Here is a 19109-nt window from a genome sequence, read left to right as displayed (position 1 = left end):
ATCCGTTTATGTATATATATATGTTTTAGGGTGTAATTCTGGAGCGTGTGTGTTTGTTTATGTGTCCCGAACACTAATCACGTCATATACATTCACAACCTTTACCTGAAATCCTTTAAGTGTGTGCGGGTGCTTCCCTTGCAAAAGCATGTGTGCATTGGGGAAACATCATGACTGAAAGAGGGCAAATTAAAGAGAAAAAAAGCCTTTCCTTTTACGAGGCAAGCCTTCCACCCAACACCTGCTGGCTCCGAAACTCCTGAGACACGGCGGTGATAGTTTATGATTGCTGATAATGGAAAAGTCATGGGGCTTGTGGGAGCAGGCCAGGGGTGAACGGGTTAACAGCAGACGTCTTTGCCGGGAAAGGCTTCGGACCCTTCTTCCCCCGGAGGTGAATGAATTCGTTATGATGTGCTCGCGCTGGGCCGAGCGCGCGAAGATCCCCCGCCTGCGTCAGTGCTGTGCAAACAGATGACAGTTCGACAGCGCCGCGCGCGCCTATTTAAGCAGCTGCAGCGCTGCCAAGTATGGGAACTTCTGACTGCAGCGCGGGCACTCACCTCCCGGAGTTCACCGCGAAACCGGCGCGCACGTTACAGGTAAGGGGCGCTGCTCAGCGGTCTCGCTGTTTGCTGCTGATGCTTGTGCAACCCAGGGCAAGCCATGCCTCAGACCTGCTTTTTATTGCGCTGTTCTGTGCACGCTGCTTTTCTTGCTCTAAGTTCAATACGATGTCTGCCTTCCGACAGGGACCACCTTGCACTGCTCCACAGCAGTTTTCTGTGGTGTTTTCTAACCCTTTGCGTGTCGTCCCGTGACAGGTCATTTTGCTGAATAAATTGCTCGTGTTTTAAGATTTTTTTCAGTGGCATATGTCGTTACAGAAAATAGATGCTTGCACGTGAAGTCTCCTGTTTGCCTTTCTAGATAAATGAAATGTCATGTCACTAGTTCCTCTTTAAAACACTACTTAACGTAGAAAAACACATGGTCCGCAATTATCTGAGTGTAACAGTTGCACTATTTTGTTACAAAAGTATCAAGCAGGCGTTACTTATATGTAAACCCTGCCCTACTCGAGTAGGTAGTACTCCTAGCAGACCATTAACCGGATAGGTTTTAGCTCTTTTTTGAAAATCTTTGTTTGCGCACCGCAAATATTGAAGACATTTTATAGAAATTGCAGTGAAGAGTCACGGAATAGAAAACCTCTCACACGATACTATATACGTTTGGTTAACATACAAGCATGCTTTAATTACTATACATTTGTGTATATTTTCTGTATTTAGCGAGGTAATACAATACCTCATTTATGGAGTTGGACCTGCTGAGATTAGCGCCTGTGACCTACAGGTCACAGAATATGTCAGAAGGGAATACCTAACTCAATGAGAAATAACCACAGCCGTCAGTGACATTTAGAAACTTGGTGCAAAATGTATTGCAATGAAAGCCCCACCCTCTCCCCACACACACACCCTCTTCCCCCCAACACACACTCTTTAATGTATCCGGAGCAGCATGGCACTTGGCATATATATTTTTTTTAATTCAAATACTTTATTGATTTTCACCAGGGCGAACAGAAAGTCAGTAACAGGGTTGTCATAAGGTACTCATCTTTCATTGTTCTAAACTTGCCATATTTTTTGTCTGTTCTCTTGTGTATTGAGAAGGTGTCCACTTGTTGAATAGACTGTCCTAGAACTCCTTATCAGGGTTAAATATGTAAGGGTAATTCGCACAATTATGTTAATTAGTTTCAATTGGAAAGATGTATTAAAAGTGATGTGTTTCCATAGGATTTCCGTCTTTCAAACATCACCAGAAAACTTTTGTCTCCTTGCTCAATTGAAGCTTCTGGGTGAGACTGCAGACTTGCACAAGCTCTATCGTTTCTTGGAGCTTCCCGCCTAAACAGAGAAACCTACTTCCTTGTAATATATATAACACTTAATATTTATGATCAGGTTGTGTTTGTGTGCTTTGGGGTTTGGCAAAGGAGGTATCCGACAGTTACAGTCACTTGCCCAAGATCACAACCTTTAATTCAAATGGGAAAGCCATGATTAGAAACCAGCTTTGTTGGTTTTAAGACATACACTTAGCCCCTAGAATCCATCTCGTCGTCTGCTTTCGACGTTACTTACATTTCTTTAAATGTACTGTTTCAGTAATGCTTATTATACATATATATCCATTTCTAAATGCAATCCGGCACTTGAGAAACACCTGGCCATGTGCATGATCGAGTGTAGTGCTTTTATGTGATTGCTTCACGTAAATGAAACCGGTAGTAACATCCGCGAGTACACTTGTTTGATGTGAAAACGTCATAAAAAGGAAATATGGTCCTTTGCAAGGAAGAGTCCTCCCGCCAATTCTCATTAATTGTATTTCTTTTTGCTCCCTGGGTCCTGTCTGACCTGTGGTGGTGGAGTACTTGTCATGGCAAGAGAAGTGCGAAAAAGAGAGTGAGCAACACATGTTATTTGCTTACAAAGGGTACATAAAATGAGAAGGGTATAGGTTAGCGTATAGTTGAGTTGCACAACTTGACAAATCATAAGAAGGATGTATAGGGTGATGTAAGTTCACAAACAATTGTGGCTACAGGTTTAGGGCATGGGCTTAGTGCAAGTTCATATAAAATGAGAATGGTACAGTGTATTTGAATAGGTTTAGTGTAAGTTCCTATAGAACATAAAGTATAGGATTAGAATATAGGGTTAGTTTAAGCTCACTTAAAATCACAAGGAAAAGGGTTAGCATATAGGTTTAGTGCAAGTTCAGACATAAATGGGCAGATCGCTGCTGTCTACGTTTAGGGTAAGGTCACATACCTTACATGGTAGGGTTGGAGTATACGGTCAGTGTAAGTTCACACACTTAGCAAGGGTTAATATCATGTCACATATACAGAGAAGGGTGTGGGGTCAGTTTATACGGCTAATTTAGGTTCACATAAAATGCATAGCATTACTATAAATGGGCATACATAAGAAGCGTACTGATGACACATACAGGGTTAGAGGAAGTTTGCATAACGTGACAAGGGTTAGATAGACGATGCAGGGCCGGCTCAATACGCACAGGGCTGGCAGAATGTAGATTCGGTGCTCAAGGTCATGATTTCAAACCCTAGTCTCAGTGTGATCAGTGCTCAGTCACCTTCCCTGCACCCTGTGCGCCCCTTGTCAGATTCCTTGCCGCGTCCCTTTTGCGGGCAGTGCAGTCCAAGGCAGCTCACAGAACCCTGTGTGCAACAGTGGAGTAGCCAGTGTGTCATGAGCCCTAGCAAAGGAAGGCGTGAGGTCATGTGGCTGCTGTTATAATTGTAAAATGCAGCAATAACTATGATTTGTTGGGCTCCTCGAGCCTCTGGGCGCCGGTGCCACAGCACCTGCTGCACTAATGGAAGCTAAGCCCCTGATGTGCAACAAACAGGACATTGGGTGTTGGCATGTATGAAGTTCTTTCACGCATGCGCCTACATCCTTTTGCATTCATGCAATTGTATGCGGAGGCGCTGCAGCTGCGAAGGACTGTGGTCAATCAAAGCGTTGCCTAAATGCCGATAGAGCGCACAGCAAAGAGACGCTTCGAGACCAGGGAGGCTAAGCTTCCCTTAAATACCTAGAAATGCAAAGTGAACACTCCCAGTATCAGCTCTCAGGGGCGTAAGCGTGACCTCCGTCACCAGCCTTTAATGAATGGGCCCTCGAGCTGCACTCATTAGACACCTCTGATACCAAATGTCCTATTAAAAATTGATGAAGGGAAGTCAGCGGAGTCCACTTTGGACGCGACTCTCGGGGCTCATTAAAGAAAAGCCAATGCGACCTCAACGGGTTTAAGCAACACCATAATTACTCATTTCGACCTTTAAATACAGAATTTACAGCAAATTTAATTAGTTCATTTAATTTGGCAAATAGTCTTGCACGCCAAGAAGTGCCGTTTTACAGCCGGCGACTTTACAGGAGGCGAAGCAGCAGAAAAGTGCAGATAGTTCGTGTGTTCTTTGGCAGCTCGCTCCAGGGTCACGCGCAATGGTCAGATGGGGTTGTCAGTGTATTGTTTCTAGCCTACCTGGTGCGTGATGAGGACTGTCCCTGCCACATACCCGCACACATAACTAGCATGCACCCACACAGGTGCGCTAGATAGGACACACACAGCCGCAAGCATACTCTAACATTTACACAATCACCTTCACACTCTCCTTTACAGACATGCAGACACACGCACACGCAAACCCACACAAAGGTACACATGCACACACACACAAACAAAAGCCAAACACTTACATTTGCATAAATATGTCCAATATCCATTCATCCACCCACGCGTCCGTCCCTCCGTCCATCCATCCGTTTTATTTGATTTTTTATTAGAAACGACATACACATGTTTAGAATAAAAAACTTTTAATCCAGATTCTGATTTGCTTATAATGAGATCAAAAGCAAACCAATAATCACTGAATGTGCTCGAAGACATTCTGAGCAGGGGCCCTAATGCGGGCTCAATCGGGGGCAGATTGGCTAAAGTAGAATGTGACATAAATACACTCAGCACATCCGCTTGACTGGAGCCACATTGTATGTCTCTGAGGGCCAAGTGCAGGTTGGCAGTGGTGATGTAGTGTCAAACCCCAGCAGCGCACAGAGGCCGCACAGATGGCCACTGTGCCCCAGTCACTAACACAAGACAGAACATCTGTTAACAAGTTAAAGGAGGTGAGAAAATATGATTTTTCCTTTATTTTCCACAGATAAGGTTTGCTTATCTGAAGTGAAGACACAATTACACCAATCAAACACTGTGGAGCCAATATACAATGTCATCGGAATTTTCAAAGTGCGTCATTACTTTTTAAGGGAAAGGTTTGTTTTTTGTGACGACAAGAGTTAGTGCTCTGTTGACAAGGTGTAGAAAAGGAGCGATCTCCGGATTGGAATACATTACCTGCAAATGATGTGAGTTTTAAAATTAAGCAATTTTCAATAGCAATTTTTTAACAAAAAGTCATTACCAGTGGATAAACGGATCACAGTCTGCACCGAGGCATGTCTAAATGAACTGCTGTTCTTATTTCCTCAAATGAAGAGTGTCGTTAAACACAGATAATCAATACCTCACTATGAGGCTTCAGTAAACACTGCTATCCGTACACTGGGCATCATCTTTACTACCATCTCTTTTGGAAACCACACTTTTTTCTATCCATTCCTTTAACGTTTACCAGATTGGCACCCTACTCATTTCCCAAGGCACAAATAATTATTCCCTGTCTTTTCAAATCACACTTCGACTAGGATGCCTGTCTCCATTAAGTCTCAATTTTTGACTCCTTCTCTGCTCCTAATTATTCTGAATGCTTGCTGTCTGTCTGATCCTCAGAATTCGTTACTCCCCTGACTTTACACCCTTCCACATATTCCTTCTGCTGACTCTTTATTTATTTATTTATTTATAAAGCGTGACATTCATCCCATTGGGATATCACAGCGCTAATGTAGCGGGTGGTCAGTTGAGTTGGTCTAATTGAGGTCAGTGGCAGCAGTTCTAAGGAAATAGATAGGTTTTAAGTTTCTTCCTAAATGTCATATTGTCTTCCGTTAACCGTAGTTCCAGGGGAAGCTCGTTCCAATGTAACGCTACAAGGTGCGAAAAGGAGCGTCCACCTGCCCTGCTCCTATTGATTCTTTTAGTCTCCGCTAATGCTAGAGTGTGTGACCTTAAGCACCTGGGCAGAACGCAGAATTTGATTCTATTCTGAAGAATCTTGGGGCCTGTACGATGGAGTGCCCTGTGCGCATGTCCTAAGAGTTTAAATCTTGCTCTTTGGCACATGGCCAGCCAGTGGAGTTGCCTCAGGCATTCCATCACAGAGCTATATCTATCCTGGTTGCACACTAGTTTGGCCGCTGCATTCTGTATCACTTGCAGACGTTTAAAAAGGTATTCTGGCATGCCAACAAACAGTGCATTTCCATAGTCCAGCCTACTGACAAGCAGGGCTTGTGTGACTGTCCTCCTGCTTTCTATTGGAATCCAGGGGAAAAAGTATTTTTAATGGCTTCAGTGTGGCGAAGCTTCTGCCACACAGGATCCGCATGTGGTCCTGCATTGATAGGGTGTCATCAATGGTGATGCCCACATTTTTTACACAATGTTTTGGTGCTGGGGCCACGCCCAGAGAGTGGGGCCACCATGACGCATCCCAGATGTGGTTGGCTCCACCGAGAAGCAGGATTTCAGATTTCTCGGCGTTGAGCTTTAGGCAGTGCATTGACATCCAAGTTGCCATTTCAATGAGACAGTTGTTGAGGTTGGCTCTGATGTCATCACACCTGTTTTCGATGGCTATTGTCAGTTGCGTATCATAGGCATAGGAGCAAATCCCAAAGCGCCATTTTGTACCAATTTTTGCCAAAGATGATACATAGGCATTAAATAGAGTGGGGCTCAGGGATGCTCCCTGCGGGACGCCACAGCTGAGGGTTTTTTGAGGTAAATGAGAAGGCACCTAGTTGCACAGTTTGAGTTCTGTTACACAGAAATTAACTGAGCCATTGAAGGGCTTTTGCATGTATCCCTTTTTGGTGCAAATTTTCCAATAATATTTGGTGAGAGACCGTGTCGAAAGCCGCTGACAGGTCTAGCAGGATCAGGGCTACTGCCTTTCCCTTGTCCATCAATGATCTTATGTTATCTAGGACAGCCAAGAGAGTGTCCTCTGTGCTATTTGTAGCCCTGAAACCTGTTTGTGAGGGGTCCAGCAACTTGTTAGATTTTAAATAGTTAGATAGTTGTCTATTGACTAGATTTTCCAGGACCTTGGAGAGATAGGAAGCTGGTAAATTGGCCTACGGTTGGCTGGGTTGTTTATATCTGAACCTATCTTTTTCAATAAGGGGGTCACTATAGCTTGTTTCCAAATCTCTGGGAAGACTGCTGTCAGAGATTGGTGTCAGAGATTGGTTAAACAGCTGTGTGATATGGGGGCACAGGGTAGGTATGATTTGTGAAAAAATAAAATGTGGGCAGGGGTCGAGAGGGGACCCCTATTTGACTTCCCCCATTGCCTTAGCCACCTCTTTTTTCTGTGAAAGGGACAAAGCTGCCTAGACGTGTGAGGGTGTCGGGGTGAGGGTCCCTGCTTTCCCAGTTGATGAAGTTCACTGGGGTGATGGTGTTAAATGACAAGTAGATTGTGCCTATTTTGTCCATAAAAAATTAGCTGATTTTTTCACAACTTTTTGCTGAAGGATGCAAAGTTTGGGACATACAAGTCGGTTTGCATAGTTCGCGCACTATTTTGTATAACTCGTTTGCTGAGTTTGCATTCTCATGTATTCATTGTGCAAAGTATGCCCTTTTTGCCTTCTTAATCGCGTGAGTGTAGCTCCTAAGTTCTGTTCTATACGCCGATTTATCCAGGTCCGTTCTGGACAATCGCCAGTTGTGTTCCATTGTTTTGCACTTTTTTTTCAGTGCTTTAAGTTCTACTGTATACCACTTTTCGGATACTGTGTTTCTAGATTTAGATTTGAGTTTTGGTGCGCATTGGTCAAGCGTCTTAGTGATCTCTGTTTCAAGGTTTACTGCACCTTTATTAGTGGGTAGTGTTCCCAGAGTTGCTAGATCATTAGAAGCGAAGTGGAGATGAAATGAGTCAGGCGTGACTAATTTCCAGGCTCTATAGGTCCCAAGTGTGGGTTTGGTGACTCTTGCTGATATCGCGGATGCGGAGAATGAGAAGCTAATTAATGAATGGTCAGTCCATGTGACTGGTTTCATCTCCTTAACACCAACGGCGCTGCGCATTTTCCCGCTGTGCGCTGACTTTTTGAAAAACCCGCGGTTCATGACGAGCTCAGCTCATCATCAGCGTACGAGAGGTGTACCTCATGACGAGCTGAGCTCGTCATCAGCGTCGAAGGGGTTAACTAAGGTGGATTCTATGTTGGAAAACATTAGATCCAATGTGTGCCCTGCATTATGATTGGGACCCTTAATCCATTGTTTTAGTTGAAGGATAAGCATGTCATGCTCTAAATGGGTTATCGCCGTGTTGTTGTTTTTTTTCAAAATGCACGTCGAAGTCTCCGATGACCAAGTCATTTTTGTATTTTATGCAGGCTGGAAATAGCTGTGTGATCAGTTTGGCGCTGAATTCTGCCTGATATCCTGGGGGGTTATTTATCTCTCTCTTCTAATCTACTTTTTTGTTTTGTCTTTCAACTACATTCTTGGCCTCACTTCCTTCTCCAAATCTGTGCACCCTCCCAGGCAGTTCTGACAGATCCATTAATTCAACGTATTTCCTTTCCTCTGTGCATTTTCTTTTTTCGCTCAACACACCTATATTTTGAGCATTCTCTAATCCTTGCGTTGCTTAGAGCATCACTTGTTTGGATATTACTGTGCACTGCGTTATCTAATTGGATTATTAGATCATAGTCTTTATTATTTATCTGCTTGAGAGGATCCTTGCACAGTTTCTTAGAGAGACTGTGGTATTTTCACTCTTTGTTTCTCTAAGTAGATAGACTTTTCGGCTTTTCATTTGCCAGAGATGTGTGATAAGTAACTTTAAGAACAAGTCCATTAAGCAACATCATTTGTCAAAAATCGATGAAACAAATTATTAAGCCACATGGAATCATCAAGTTCTTAAAGCGACACTTATTTTAGGGTGGGTGTACTGTAGATCCATTTTCTTCCAGCCATGTGATTTCATGTCTATTACAAGTCTTAAAGTGAGTTGTAAATTGGTTTCTCAACAGTTTCATAATCACTTGAACATATTTAGGAATATCCTATATAATCTACATTTACAACAATTTAAGAAGGTTGCTCCTACATCAACGGTTGCTTTCTGGTTTACCAAAACATTCACCCATATGATTTGTGTACTGGGTATCCTAATATTCTGTGAGCCTAACCCCTGGGTGTCCACTAACAGGACAATTTTGCAGACTGTGCTGGGCTCATCTCAAGGTGGTTTCTAAGTTTCTTTTGAAGGTAGACATTATGCCTCTGACTTCTTTTACAGTCCACGGCTCCATTGGGAGGGAACTTGTAAATACCAGGATGACAGTTAATGGAGATTTAACTAGGTCCCCTTGAATTTCAGAATCCATCTTTCTCATTTAGAGCATGTCTCATTTAGTGAGCGTAAAAAAATCATGGGCTAAGACCTGGGGCACATTTTAAGAGATTTGTAATGCATCCATACGGACATCTCCCTACAAATTTATCCAGCATAATACTTTTTTGTGTTGGATGGTGCATAGTATCCACTTGCCGCACAGATAGCCTGAGCATTATTTCCTTGTAAATATTGTAATAGCTATTTCCAGTAAAATAGTGCAGTTATGTCTGCGCCCAGAATATTTTTTCTTGGACACACTGTTGTCATCCGGTGTTGTGTGTTATATCCTCATGGAGTTAGCATTGTGATGGAGACAACAGACAATGTGTTAGTAGCCTGATTAATTACCAGTAATCTTATTTAGTCCTAGTCCAAGTCTTTATCAGCTCAGTCCTTTGCTTCCCCGTCAGTGGTCCATGCTGGCCTTCCTACCGAGCATATTATAACTTTGGAGCGAGTACAGAGGTTAATTATACCATGTGGGTGTGCCAGAGGCTTTTTAAAGAGGGAGAGACATTAACTCAGGCAAATTACAAGGAATCATGGCTCCCTGAAGAGGAAAGTTGACTTCACAGTTGTCTGCAAGGTGAGGAGTCACTCCCGTGGATAATTAACTGTGATGAAGAAGGCTTAGACTTGATATCATAACGATTACTTGTAAGTAATCAGAGCAATCCTCTGCGGTCCTTCATTATTGCTTTTTCACCAAATGCAAGTATTGTTTCAACAATTCTGACCATCCTTCTGTGCTTTCCTTTGCTCCCTTCAGCCTCACAAGCTCTCCCTCAAATTCCACCTTTGCCTAACATGGCCAAACTAAGCTGAGTGTCCCTTTCACATGCACCTTGGAACTGACTCTTATGTTTAGGTGTTCACTCAGTTCAATATTTGCCTTGTTCCTTTCTAACTGTTTAAAGACACCTCTTTCTTCTCTGTTGTATGAGTCCTTGTTTTAAAAATAAATAAATACTGGAATGTATGTGTTTATCATTTCTGTGCCCTTTACCAATTATTTGTATGTCATATTTCAATGCTTTCTGGCCCCTGAGATCACAAGAGTCACTAAAGTCACATTTCCAGTATCTAAGATCAGTCGAACATGTTCTGTTGGTGGCTGAGCCCTGAGAATCTCAGCTTGGGAATATCATTAAGAAACCTGCTCCAAGTGATCATGTCACACACCAGTGGCCTTAGGTTGGCGCATTGCTCTCGGTTCCAGGGCAGCCTAAGGGCAAAAGCACATGTTACTCAGGTCAAGTCATGAAATGGCTTATTACTCAAATTGAACGGAACTGGCAGAGGGTCTTCAGTGCTATAGGTACATCATTCATTTGATCATGGATTTGAATTTAAAATCCTAGGTAATAGGGCAGTTTACCAGTTTTGGTGCATCACTGATTGCAGAATCCAGTGCAGGTGCCAGGTCGCACATAAGTTAATTAAAGAAGGCCGGGGCTATAACCTACCCTTGTTAGACACCTGGTTAAATTTTTATCTTTTCACAGACTGCTGTAATAATGCCCAGTTTTACTCTGGCCCAAGTGTCCGAGTAAAGTAATTGGATGCCGCGAAGTAATGCGTCAGGGATGTAAATGTATTTTGAGCTTGTAAAGCGCACTGCTACCTGTCCATAGGTCTCCTGGCGCTGTATAACTCCGGGGAACCCGTCCTGGCTTTCCCTGTGGGATGGTCCCTTGCTGGGAGTCCCCAAGGTGGATCCAGGCATCCCCGGAATTGGTGGGGCCGTTGTGGAGATTAGGCAAGCTAATGCCCAGAGTTGCCGAGTGGAACCCCTGATTAGAGTAAGCACCGAAGCGGAAATTATCGAGTCCGCTGACCAAGGTCCACGACCCTGCCGCGTCGGGAATTGAACCCTGGTCCCGGGCCGACTTCTGCTCTCGGGACTGCCGCCTCTAACCAGTGAGCCAAACTACTCCAGTGTCCAAGGCTCTGAGCTTGGACCAGAGCAGCTGGCGGATGACATGATCGAACACCTTTCTATAATCCACCAAGAAACAATAAGGAAGCAGCTTTTTCCTTATCTGCTTTGCCACCAGCATCTTCATGGCCACAAGGTTGTCTGTGGTGCCCAAAATAAGCCTTAAACCGGTTTGGTTGAAAGGAATCAAGTTTTTCCAAGTTGCCCATACTTCCAGATCTTACGGTAGTAGGGAGGCAAAATATTTGGCTTCAACATCCATAAGAGCAATGAGACAATAGCTGTCGGGGCTCACCACTGGTTCCTTTTTGTGGATCAAATGCAGCATCGATCATTGCCAGGACAAGGGGACAGAATTAGTGATGAGGCAGGTTATAAACTATTTTTCCATTAGCAGGGACCAGATCTAAGCGTCTTGTTTATATACTGAGGCAGGGATACAATTTGGACCGGGGGCACCATTGGCTCTGCTTTTCTGGATCAAAGTTACTATTCTTTTGGTCATGATGCTCGGCACATATTGATTGATTTGTGCTTCTGTTGCCTTTGATTTTTCATATTAAAGACTGGACTTGCAGTGGCTGAGTTGTTGGCTGAGGCTTTCTGGTTTAGTTTTATAAAGTGTGCTGATGTGTGTGGTCCAATTTTCAGAAGTGACATTATTCCCATTTAATAATTTCCGTATCACTGCTAAGATGATTGATGATGAGCCAGAACTCCTTTGAGTTTTTAGACTTGATGCCCAGAAAAAGCTCAATCTGCCGTGCTTGCTCGTATCTCGGTTTTGCTTGCCAGAATAGTTTTTTGTAGTTAAGGCATAAGATGTGTAGTTCCACATGAGATAAGTTACTGGACACAGTTTTCAGCAATCTAATCATTTTGTTAGGAGATCTTTTCAACATTTTAAGCTCTTTGAAAACCAAGATTGTGATGGAGCATGTCTGGATGACTTTGAGGTTGGGCGGTAGTGGTAGATGCTGGCAAAGGCAAAGAGAAGGTGTTGCACAAAGGGTTTCCAGATGTGAATAATTTGCCGTAAAGGTGTGCTGTGATTAAGAAAAGTTGTTTTGCAGGAAGTGTGACTCATTGCAAATTCTAATTCCTATTTTATTCATTTGCAATTTAAACTGACAGTTCGTAAAATGTTGTGCTTGTTGCTGCAGTTTTTTTTAAGTAGACTCCGTGGTATAAGATCGCTTTCGCAGTGCACGGTTATAGAGAAAGTCTTAATCGCCTTGAACTATGAAGTTGAGCAGAAGGTGTATTCTAAAAGAGCTGATCTTTTCAGGCAGAAATGAGTGAAATTAAATGGTTGCACTTCCAGAAAGGGTCCAACCAATGCCCATAGGGACCTCCCCTCTAAGGCACCTATCAGAGTGTGTCCAGTGGAGTCTGTTCTTTGTGAATTACGATGAAAACAGCCACAGAGAGTCTGCTATTTCATCAAAGGGGTTGTAAAGAGGGTTGCAAAGCAGATTTAGGTTAAAATCTCTGGTTTGAAGGAGATGGGCTTTGGGGTGATTGAACCTGATGTCTGAAATTAAACGCTCCACCTCCTTCACCTTTTGCTTTTTCCCTAGGGCTGTGCGGTGAATGTACATATTTAGCAAGAACAGGTTGCTCTTTATGAAGTTGTGGTTCCAGTTTTTGACTTCCACACAGAAAAATCCCAACAGGATGGTAGAAAGATGGACAGGGTATCCAATTCTTTTGCCCTTGTTGAACTGTCTAGCGGCAGTTTATCAACTCCATTGAAACTTTGATTTTTTTCCAGGTTAACGGAGGGCTGACAACAGGCTTGCACGGTGTCCTGAGTAGGAGCTGTTGGGTATCGGGGCTTTGTTGGCAGTGTTATTATTATGCCCCACTCTTCTAAATTTTGCAATTTGCACAGATTGTGTTGACTGTGGATTCAGTGGACCAAGTCACTGCAGTTTCTTCCTTGTGGAGCAGTATGTTTGAGGGAATGAAGTGTAAAGCCGTTAAGTTATTAGTTTTTTATTTACAGAGGTTTGGGTGAGAGGCCAAGAGTTCCTCGATTCAGTATATCATTATTGCTTTGGAAGGTTTACCAGATTATGTCATTAAAGTGGAGGCGTCTTGAGATTTATTATTATGCATTGAAGTTTCCCCGGGTGGTTCAAAAGCACCGGAGGCCCATGCAATTGTTAATTGGGGGTCCCAGCTCTTGTCTGGGGGATGGAAGTGTACCCAGCTGCTCTATTGGTCAAGTAGTGGTCTGAGGTGAACACAGCATTGGAATACAGCCTTGACGGTGCTAGCTGTCTGCAGTTTAGTTCTTTTGATGGTAAGGAGCCTGAGTTCCTGGTGGTGTCATACCCATTTGGGGCTTGAGCATAGCCTGTTTCAAGAAAGAACGCAGGAACTGCCTCACTTAGTGGTGAAACTGATTTAGATTGTACTTTCTGTGCAGAATGTGGCTGTAGGCTGGTGGCGTCTGTATTCATGATCTTCGACCTTACAGGACTTTGCATTCTGTTGTTTGTTGAGGAAATGATGAAACACTTAAGAGAGTGTTCCAATGTCTGCATTCTCACGATACAACATTGATTGTGGAAACCTTGTTTGCAGCTCACATGATCTTACCTTGTTTTTTATTCGTTTTCCTGAGTCGCTTTTTCTTGCGCCTGGACTGATGAGGGGGGCAGTGCTAGATGAACTGCAAGTGGCATTCTCAAGATTTATTAGTGAATTAGTTGCAACAATGGGTATCACAATAAAATGTACTGTATTGGGTACTGAGTTGTTATTATACAGTCTTTCGTGGTTCGCTGGAAGGGGATGTATCTGCACATATCATTATTCGGGACCAGGGCTCTTGTAGGGAGCTCTGCTGATGCCAGCATTGGTAGTTGTGCAGTAGTGCATGACCGGGCATTTGAAGACAGAGTGATTTGAGAGTAGGTCTGTGAAGGCTGGGCTTTTCCTATCAGTTTTACTTTCTGGAGTAGGTTGCCCACTATAAAGGGTAAAGCGAGTAGTTTGTCCATCAAGCTTGAGCAGATGCACTCTTGTATGCCTGGCACAGCCGGCCTTGGTGGATGGTGGGCTGGTGGATTATGGGCGGGCGTCTAAAAGTAAGCTGCTCATGGTGGCCTTGAGTGCTCCCCACACCCTCATTACCGTTTTTCATGGTGGCATTGAGGCATTCGAAGAGAGAGTCAATGCATGGCGTGAATTGGGCTAACAAGTGTAATATTGAAATTTGGATGTCAAAACTTGCTTGATTGATATTCCAATGCCTTAGAAGTTGTGTCAAGAGTTTTGATTAGTTGTTGCCGAGTCCTTATATCAATAGGCGTATTTATGCAACAGTTTAGAATTGAAGACTCAACTTAAAAGATGCTGATAAATGTTGATTAATGTGTGGACGACATGCTTACAATGTCTTTGGCAGGTAATGGGGTATGTTGATAACCCCATCCAGATCCGTTGTTTTGTTTTATCTCACAACCTGAGAGAGGGCCCAGAATTTGTGAAGATGTGTCCTGCTTGGGTTGAAGGATTTGATGTTGCGAAATGAGAATGTCTTCAGATGCATCATAGCTGTTGTGCGTTGTACCATTTATGGCTATGAGTGGGACCCGATCTGGTGTTGTACGTAATTTTATCTCCTCTGACAATTTGTCTTGTTCAGTGTTTACTTTTTGCATTGAGAAACCAGGAGAAGACCTAACCTGTTGTTGCTCTGGAAAAGGGCTTGATGAGGTGTAAGTGGGGCTGAGCAAGGGGTGCTGAACGGTCAAGTCATTGAATTGCATTTGCTGGAAAGTGCCTGCATCATTGTCTGACGGGCCAGGTAGAGGATCATGGGGGTTGTGGTGCTGGGACTGCCCCATTAACCTCCTTCAAAGATGGATATCAAATGGCACCTTCATTTTTCATGATTGAAAATTTCGATGTATTGTTTTTACGGACCTTAGGCCATGAGTCGAACATGCTGGTCGAACATGCTGGTCGAATATGAGGTAAACAGTGACACAAATAGGTCGACCGTTGAAGGTGGAGATGAAGAACTGTTTTGAGTGAGGTTAGAGACTTGAAGATCTGTGTCAGTGACTTTTTGGCCTTTATTTTTGGTTTGGACCTAGGTGGGGTTGCCCCTCGGTCTGTCTGACCTCGTTATGTAAGAGATATTGCCGGCGGTTTTTAACACGGTCTCTGTTACAGTGCTAAATAGGGTGGTGTTAATTACAGTTTTGGGGAAGCTGAGGGGAGAGTAGTAAGTAGCTGGGGTGCAGTAGATAGTAAAATCGCTGTAGATAAGACTGAGGCTGCTTGAGGGGGGGCCCACGGACACTCCAAAGGTACACCAGGTGGGGTCAAAATGAGGGCGCAGGAGCACTCGGAGTGATACAAGCCGCACTGCACCACTCCGCTCAACCCTGGGGCAACGGTTCTAATGCCGTAGCCACGCTCACCACTCATCGATCATGCAGGACGCCCACAGTCACTTATCTGCAGCAATTCTTGAAGATTGAAGCGGCGGGCCTCACAGTGCATGTGCCAACTAAATTACTGACAGCCAAGACGCAGGCTTCACTGCTCCTTGGCTCCTATACCTTCTCACCCTATCTTTGAGTAATTCAACAAGCCTACCACTGAGTGCGAAAGACCAAGTTAACTTGAAGAGTTAGTGTGATTTTAAGGTGAGCAAGCAATGTACAGGAGAAATCAAGGTAATTAAGGGCTTAATGGGGAGCCCTGCAGGTAAAAAACCGGGTGTTTTGGAATGTGCAGGCAACAAGGGTACATTGAGGAGGGGGGCCGCAAGAGTGGACGTAGGGCAGATGGGTGGTAAGATAGCAGTGGCGAGCATTCATTCACCGCTCACTTTACACCATGCCTTACCTCCAGCCTCCAATGACGTACAGGTAGCCCGGGAAGATTGCCAGTCGGGCTTCCACCTTGAGTGCTTGAATTACTCGGGCCTCACCCTACTGAGCTCGCCAGCTCTCCGAGAGGCCCGACCTTTCGAGGCATCCGGGCACCCGATTACTGGATTGTACCTAGGTAGATATCTGGCCTCTTTTGCACTTCCGCGTTTCTTCTCTCAATTCTCACGTTTCAAATCCCCCACTTGCTCGAGCTAGTTTTCCATACTCAGCTCCAACGGTGGTCTGATCATGGAGAGGAGGGTGCGAGTTACAATGGACAATGCTGCAACATTGTCATACATCAACCTATTTAGGGAGATGGGAGGCCATCTAAGGCTCCAACCAGCTTGACATCACCAAACGGGTTCTTGAGTAAGAACTATTTGCTAAGCCTACATACATCTCCCATCAGGGGTATTTACTAATTCGGAAATGCTAAAATAAATTACTGAGTGATCTTCCAGAAGAGCTACACAGACAAGGTGCTTCTTCCCTTGTTTATCTGGCTTTCATGATGTGCTAGCTCTTTGTTATTTGATGAGTACACTCACTGTGCAGTCAGAGATTATCAATGCCTTTCTAGTACATTAGCAGGGAATTGAACAAAGTGAGAATCTTGGCTTAGGGAGATTGCATTTTTCCTACACAGTAAGTCCAATGATTAGATCTTTAGTTCCCCCATGTAAGAGTGTATTTCTAGTAACTACAATTTTAAAACAGCTTTCCCGCAAGAATGAAATTCTCTCCTTTGCAGTGAGTTGTTCTTGGTTAGCCATCCAGATGCCTGTACATTTTTTCCAGTTTCAGCCTTCTTATCTAAGTTTAGATCAAACGTAAAAAATTATATGATAATCATTTTTGCACTAAGAAGCTTTTAACAAGGGAAATTAGTAATATTTGCTGGGGATCTGTATGGACGTTTTCCTAAGCATTGTGAGGTCCAGATTATGTAGGCTGTGAGATTTCTAACTTCTTCGGCATCTGGTAGGAGTGGATATGGTTCTAATATGTTCATTACCGGATCCACCTTCACCTTTTCTTTTATTCAGGAACATTCCAGAGGGTTGTAACTGTTTCTTGGGCTGGAATTAAGGAACCTCTCTGTCAGATATCTGCAGTTCTATAAGTTGAACATTTTGCAGCTCATACTTCCACACACAATAGTAGTTAAAAAAGGAAGACCCAAGAGCTTCAGTTTTTTTGGCTAGTGTAATGAAGTTTGTTTCCATGTGAATATCACTGCTTATACAAGTACAATTAAAGGCCTTCTGGTGTTTCAGTATGTCCACCAATAGATTGTCTTCTTCATTTCCCTAATCTAAGTGAAAAAAAGTATTAATGGATTCTCCACAATAGTAAAACTTAAAGAAGGAAAATAATGAATGTAATATTGAGAAAAAGTACCAATATTCTTCATTACTTTTGAACCGGTTCTTTCCTATCACTGTCCTTGTACCCTACCCACCCTTAAACCGTGCCTTTGCCCTAGTGGAGACTTCAGAATGGTCGTGGAGCTCATGAGATACCTTACTCTGTTACAGATCCTATGATAGGTGACCAGGGCTGATCCTTCAGAATGATCAAGAACTGATTATCCTCTCCCAGTGGTAGGATCCACCTCAATAGCAAAGACTGTTATGAGGAAGCACTGGGATAAGAGTAATCAAGATGAGTGATATGTAACTTGGATACTTCATTGCTTCCTTCATTGTGGCTCATTTAGAATCTGGTGCAAATCTCAATGCTCTGCAGAAACTGATTTATGGCCCATTTTGGTGCAGTGCATTTTTTCAGAGCTATGCAAAGAATGTTCAACAATATTTGGAATTCTATAATTCTAGCACTTCCTTAGCATCAGCTAAAAGCAAGTATTTACAATGTGAGAAAAACAAAGCTAAATTGCACTTTAACGAGTGGGCTATTTCTGTATCCCATTCCAGGGGCTCAAAACCTATGGTAGGTGGAAATACTGCAAAGTAAAAATGTTTGCCTCTTGGTATTATCTTCCAATTTAGAGCAAAATGAGAATTGAGAGGCCAATATTTTAGAATGATTGGTGCTCAACTGTGGAACGTTAGGTACACAGCATGCTACTACTGTGGTGTAACATTAGGGCTCAGGTCACACTTTAGATCATGAGGCGTACAGCAGTGTTTGAACTTTTGTCTCGGGCATTCCCAGAGTCACTGGTCCAGTGATACATATTTATAAATAGTAGCACAAAGAGCGGTTGGAAGGTATGATCATATCCAGATTTGCAGAGCTGTATTAATGCAAAAAGAACAGAGAAATTAAAACGTTCTGTTCAACACAGCTCTAGCCCAATGCTCTTCTGAAAAACAGTTTTAAAGATGAATGGTGCAGCAAATTGTGAGAGGTCGTTTCTTGCGCTATACTGGGTACGCTGACACCATTTTATCTACATTTTCTACTTCAAATTAAAGGTGTGGATTCATGAGTAATGATATCAGCACTGATAACATGTAAATGCCATGTCTGTGTTGTGTGGGTTGATCAAATATGTGCTATCTACTGGGCAAACCTACATATTAGACATGTTTGAAATCAGAAGGAAAAACATAACGAGTGAAGGCTGTTATTCCACACTGAAGTATGAGTTTAGCAATTTATTTTTATTAATTATTTCATTAGTTACGTAATAACTTGTTTTGTGTAAGGTAACATTTTGCACAGAATAGAAATGACTGAGGGATATCACCACAATATGGCATAGAACAGTCGTCTTAAAAAATACAGTACTATGACAGGAATAGCGACGGGTAGAAAGCTAGCGCACTTCCACGCATCCCTTTATCGAAGGCAGCTCCTACAATTCTGTGAGTCGCATTACATTAAGGACTATGCTTTGTCCACTACTTTCCTTTTTGTACAATTGAACACAAATTCCATTTGGAGTATTTCACAAAAGTATTAGTCCAACATCTCTGCAATGTTCCAGCCCTCCGGAACAAACACATAGCTCTACTCTATTCATTTGCGCCCCTGAACGCTCTTGAACGCCCCTGAACGCCCCATAGAAGTGGTCTAAGCACATCTTGCTATGTTGCTTGACCTGTAACACAGCTTTCTTTCATAGGGT

The 19109-nt window shown here is 43.2% G+C and overlaps 1 protein-coding gene across 1 annotated transcript in view; it reads left to right on the top strand.

Moving 5' to 3' along the window:
- The first annotated feature begins 478 nt into the window (after positions 1-478).
- Positions 479-19109, top strand: part of CCK (cholecystokinin) — a 50658-nt gene continuing 32027 nt past the window's right edge. Inside the window, exon 1 of the mRNA XM_078664389.1 lies at positions 479-602. The gene's annotated coding sequence lies outside the window, so the exon portion shown is untranslated. The remainder of the gene's footprint in view (positions 603-19109) is intronic.

This window comes from Lissotriton helveticus, chromosome 10 (assembly GCF_964261635.1).
Source record: "Lissotriton helveticus chromosome 10, aLisHel1.1, whole genome shotgun sequence".
NCBI lineage: Eukaryota > Metazoa > Chordata > Amphibia > Caudata > Salamandridae > Lissotriton > Lissotriton helveticus.
The sequence above is the reverse complement of the archived record's forward strand: the minus strand, read 5'-3'. Positions and strand labels throughout refer to the sequence as shown.